This window comes from Amblyraja radiata, chromosome 7, assembly GCF_010909765.2.
Source record: "Amblyraja radiata isolate CabotCenter1 chromosome 7, sAmbRad1.1.pri, whole genome shotgun sequence".
Lineage (NCBI taxonomy): Eukaryota > Metazoa > Chordata > Chondrichthyes > Rajiformes > Rajidae > Amblyraja > Amblyraja radiata.
The window spans coordinates 51,153,573-51,159,657 of NC_045962.1; positions in this window are offsets into that span (position 1 = coordinate 51,153,573).

The window sequence follows — 6,085 nt, forward strand, 5'->3', positions numbered from 1 at the left end:
CCGTAATCTAAAATCCATCGATCCCCACCATCTCTCTGACCTGCTCTCCACCACTCTCCCCCTGGACTCAACCCATATCTCACCTGATGATCTCACAAACCATCTCAACTCCACCTTGTCTACCTCCCTTAACATTCTGGCCCCCCTCAAAACAAGAACCGTAACTTTTAACACATCTTCACCCTGGTACACACCTGCACTTCGTAAGCTGAAACAAACTGGTCGCCGACTTGAACGACTCACAAAGAAATCATCTCTCAGTCCACCATGAAGCTTACAAACTCCACCTCACTGCCTACAAAGATGTCCTCATTGCTGCAAAATCTGCCTACCTCTCCTCCATATTCACCGACCCCTGCCTAAACCACAGAACCCTCTTCTCTACAGTGGGCAACCTCCTCAAGCCTCAAGCCAACACTCTCCCTACCTCTGCTCCGGATCTCTGCAACTCATTCCTCCACTTTTTCGCTGATAAAATCAGCACCATCTATCAATCTTTATCCCCTGTACCTGACTCCCCAGCATCTACTCCACCACCTACCAAGGCCCCTCCTTTCAACATCTCCACTGACCTCCTTACCCCTCCTCCACACTGCTTCCTCTCCCAGTTTGACCTGGTCACCCCTACTGAAATCTCCAAACTCATCAGCTCTTCCAAACCCACTACCTGCTCCCTCGACCCTCTCCCCACTCCCCTGCTGAAGTCCTGCCTCCCCGTTCTCTGCAACTACCTCACTAATCTCTTCAACTCCTCATTGTCCCCTCCGCTTTCAAAACTGCTGCTGTCACACCAATCTTAAAGAAACCTGGTCTTGATCCCTCCTCTCTCATTAACTACCACCCAATCTCAAACCTCCCCTTTCTTTCAAAAACCCTGGAGCGTATCGTTGCGTCATAACTTCATTCCCACCTCCTTGCGTATAACCTATTCGAACCCCTCCAATCTGGCTTTCGCCCCCTCCATAGCACAGAAATTGCTCTCCTCAAAGTCCTTAACGACCTCCTCACCTCTGCTGACACTGGTTCCCTCAACATCCTCCTCGACCTGAGTGCAGCCTTCGATACAGTGAACCATAACATCCTGCTTACCAGACTTGAGGACCTTGGCATTGAAGGTTCTGCACTCAGCTGGCTCTGTTCCTACCTTTCCAACAGATCCCACTTCATCTCTCTCCATAACCACACCTCTGCTACAGCCACAGTCACTCAAGGCGTTCCCCAAGGCTCCGTACTCGGCCCCCTCCTCTTCATCATCTACATCCTCCCCCTTGGTCAGATACTCCGCCACTTCAACCTGGACTTCCACTGTTACGCCGATGACACCCAGATCTACCTCGGCACCAAATCCCCCCCCAACCCCCCCCCCCCCCCCCCCCCCCTCTCCCATATCAACTCCTGTTTGTCAGCTATAAAAACCTGGATGCAACATAACTTCCTTAAACTCAACAGCGATAAAACAGAATTCCTCCTCATAGGCTCCAAATCCATACTCAGCAAAATCAATAACCCCAATCTCACCATCGACGGCACCACTGTTTCCCCAGGCCCGCAACCTTGGCGTGATCTTTGATTCCACCCTCTCCCTTGAGCCTCACATCCGCCATATCATTAAAACCTCCTTCTTTCACCTCCGCAACATCGCCAAAATCAGACCCTCTCTCACACCTCCCGCTGCTGAAAGACTCATCCATGCCTTCATCTCCTCCCGACTGGACTACTGCAACTCACTTCTCCTTGGCATCAGCTCCACCTACATCAACCGACTCCAACTGGTCCAGAACGCAGCCGCCCGACTCATCACCCACACCAAATTCTGGCATCACATCACTCCAGTCCTCAAACAACTTCACTGGCTTCCCATGTCCCACCGGATCACCTACAAAATCCTGGTCCTCACTTACAAAGCCCTCCACCATCTGGCCCCCCCATATCTCACTGACCTCCTCTCCCCCTACCAACCCTCACGGTCCCTCAGATCCACATCAGCCGGTCTCTCCATCCACAAATCCAACCTCCGCAGGGGACAGCCTTCTCCAGGGCAGCTCCCAGGCTCTGGAACTCCCTCCCCCAACTGATCCGCAATTCCGTGTCCCTCACCATCTTCCAGTCCCGCCTCAAGACCCATCTCTTCACGTCTGTCTATCTTTAGCCCCACGTCTCCCTCCCTTTTCATCTGTGCTTGAATTGCCTCATATTGTGTTTTGAATTGAATTCTGTCTTTAATTTGTGTACTAGTCATGTCTACTATTTATTTCATTCCGCTTGCATGTTTTTCTGGAACGCGACCATTTGGAACGTTGCGGTTGCGGTGATTTTAATAATAATAATAATAATAAATTTTATTTAATGGGCGCCTTTCAAACATCTCAAGGACACCTTACATAGTATATCGGAATAACATATAATCGGAATAAAACAAGTAATAAAGACATCACAGAGACACAAATTAAAAACAGGATTCAATCCAAAAACAGAAAATCAAAAACACAGTGTGAAGAGGGAGCAGCGGCAGCCAAAGCGCGCCAGCGTCCACTCCATCTTCTCCATTTTAGTCCCCCATATCGGCATGGAAAGTTCTTTGGGGAAAAATTTAATGCATCTTAAGAAACACTTTTATACATAAAAATAAGCTACTTTCTTTTACATGTCCCCTACATAAAATCCGTCCCCGTTGACTGCTTCAGAAGCTGATTTTAAAATCACTCCAGCAATTAACTTGTCGGGCGAATTTTCTGTGTAATTAATTTACACAGAAAACACACAGAACGGCCGTCGGAACGATTCTTTAGCAAAATCTTGCACTCCAACAAAATATAATACAGGACCAGGTCGGGGAAAAAAAACGCGTTTTAACCCCCCCCCCTCAAACGCGCCAAAATCGCGCACACGGCCAGTGGCAGAATTGCAGCGCCGCTGAAGGTAAGTATTGTAACATACCTACATAAAGGGGGCGCTTCCCCCCTTTTACCACTGCCAGGGGCGTTGGCCCTTGTAACCCTATTAGGGGGCAATGGCCCCTGGACCCCCATCTCTCTTCTTTATTTCATTTTTTCCCTGCCTCATGCCTGAGAAATATCACATTCCAGTTCTCATTGCAAGACCAGGCACAAGTGAGTGGAGAGGAGTTGTAGAACTACACAGCAAGGAAAAAGGCCTTTAATCTCTTGCTAACCAAGTGGATAACTGAGCTGGTCTCACTTTTCTGCATTTGGCCCATATCGCTCAATGTATTGCTATCATGTACCTGTCCAAACGTCTCTTGGTGTCCTAATTGTACTTGCCTCAACCACTTTCTCTGGCAGCTTATCCCAAACAACTAGCTCAAGGTGCTAGTCTCGCCAACCTCTCCTTATAACTCAAACCCTCCAGACCCAATAACATTCTCGTACATCTATTTTGCACTCTTTCCAGTTTAATGACATCCTTCCTACACCAGGGGAACCGGAATTGTGCACTGTATACCAAATATGGCCTTAGCAACACCTTGATCAACATGATACATGATGTCCCAACTCTAATACTGAATGACTGATGAAAGCTATTGTGCCAAATGCCGCTTTCTCCACCCTGTCTACTTATATTGCCATTTTAATAGAACTATATGTGTAGGAAGGAACTGAAGATGCTGGTTTCTACCGTAGACACAAAATGCTGGTTAACTCTGTAGGACAGGCACCATCCCTGGAGTGAAGGAATCGGTGACGCTTTGGGTCAAGACCCGAAACATCATCCATTCCTTCTCTTCATAGAATTATATACTTGTACCACAACGTGTCTGTTCTACTACACTATAATTTAGAACATAGAAAGGTACAGCACAAGAACAGGCCCTTTGGTCCACAATATCTTTGCAGAACATGATGCCAAGTTATGCTAATCTCCTCTGCCTGCATGTGTTTATTTAAAAAATACTATTGTAGCTGCCCTTACCATCACCATTGGCAGCATAACCCAAGCACCCATCATCCTTTAAAAATCTTCTTTAAACATTTCCCCTCTCACCATAAAATGATGCTCCCTGTTTGGTAACATTTACACCCTGGGTTCTGACTGTCTACCCTATCTATACCTCTCATAATTTTATATACTTCTATCCGGTCTCTTCTCAACTTCCATTGTTACAGAGAGAACAGGAGATAGGTGGTGGCAGCAAAGGGCTTCTTGGAACCCCCCCTCAATCATGGCTGACCATGGGTAGCTCCAGGGTGTTATTCCTTATATGGAGGATGTCTGTGCGTGACTTTGTTTAACGTGGGGAGACTGATGCACAGACAGCCACCCCACGTTCCTTGACAGATCTGGGTCACGATCCAGTGACATGGAGTCCAAGACGACCGGAGACTCTTTTCTGCTGCAGCCTTCATCTGCCTTCCCAGTTGTTGTGACGCTCCGCTAAAGTCAGCCATCATCCTCTGCCTGTTCCACCGTTGAGGTCTTGGTTGGATTGCTCTTTGTTGGAGACCTCCCCCTCGACCTTACCACCATGGGTGGCCCTACCAGGAGCATAGCTCCAGACGTCATCGTTCACAGGATCTCAGGTCCACAAGCTTCTCCACCATAACAAGGTGACAATCCACGGAGAAGTAAAATGATGTAATATAGGGAGGTTGCACAGCAGTCGGGTCATGACCCGTGACCCGTACTGTTGCTATGCTACGCCAACTGGATTGCATGCGATGAACTGCAGGTAAGCACTGACCATTGTTTCCAGCGTAGCGTGCCCATTAAAACCCACCAAAATGGTCAATTTATGCACTGTAAATAATTATGGAAATCGGGATAAGCGTGAGAGACATTTATCCTACTTCAGAATTCCAAAAGTGAGGAGAAATGTCGGTAGATAGAAGCGAGAGCTGAAGGGACAACAACAGCCAAAGTGCTTGGCGAACATTGACCATGAAGATATCGAGATTGAAAATATTGGGAATTATCGCGTTTGCTCACTGCATTTCATCAACAGTAAGGCATTATTTGTGTTTTTTTCTTGATTCCCTTTGCATCCAAAAAGTTTCAGAAGTGATAAATCTGGCTGTAAAATTTTAAAATCACCCATGGTTCTCAAGTGGGTTTTTACATACAAAAAGAAAACGCCTCTGAAGCAAAATTTTTCATTAAAAAAATCGTAAACCATACGTGGGTTTTGAATTACATTTTACTCAGATGCAAGCCAAGGAATGGCATAATTGTTAGCTGTTAATTGGACATAATCAACCTCAGCAAATTGACAATATCCTATTGAAAGGGAGTAGGTGTTTAAGCTGTCAGGACATTTTATTATTTGCCAAAATATACATCTCAATAGCATAATGATAGAAAACCTACTTTTCCACACACCACTCGTAAGTCTGGAGATTTTTTTAATGATAAATTTAGCTTCAGAAGCGTTTTCTTTTAGCATGTAAAAACACAAATAATGCCTTACTGTTGATGAAATGCAGTGAGCAAACGCGATAATTCCCAATATTTTCAATCTCGATATCTGCACGGCCAATGTTCGCCAAGCACTTTAGCTGTTGTTGTCCCTCATCTCTCGCTTCTCTTTACCTTCATTTCTCTTTTGGAATTCTGAAGTGGGATAGATGTCTCTCACGGTTACCCAGACTTCCACAATTATTTACAGCGCAAACATTCACCATTTTGGCAGGTTTTAACAGGTAGGAAAGTACGCGTTTCGTGTATTAACAACATATACCGGAAGCTGTGATGTCCTCCAGATTGATTGAGCGGCTCCATGCGTCAAGCCCTTTGACCCAGTGACCTTACGTGCAACCCCTCTATTACGGTTGGGGGTCAGCCTTTCCTTGCGTCAAATTTCCTATCAGACTCCATCATTTACAGCCGTCTCCACCTATCACCACCCAGTCTTTGCCAGTGTCACCATCTCCAACTTTCATTCCCTCATCTGACACCATCTGCCAAACTACTCCACCTACACTGCATCCACATATCGTGTATCTCCATCTCTCTGCCCGTGCTCCTTCCCCGTATCTCCGGCCCCCGCATCTCCACCCCTCCGACCCCCGCATCTCCAGCTCCCTCGGTCTCTCGCCTTCTTGGCTGTGATTGGCTGCGCCTGCCGTTCCCC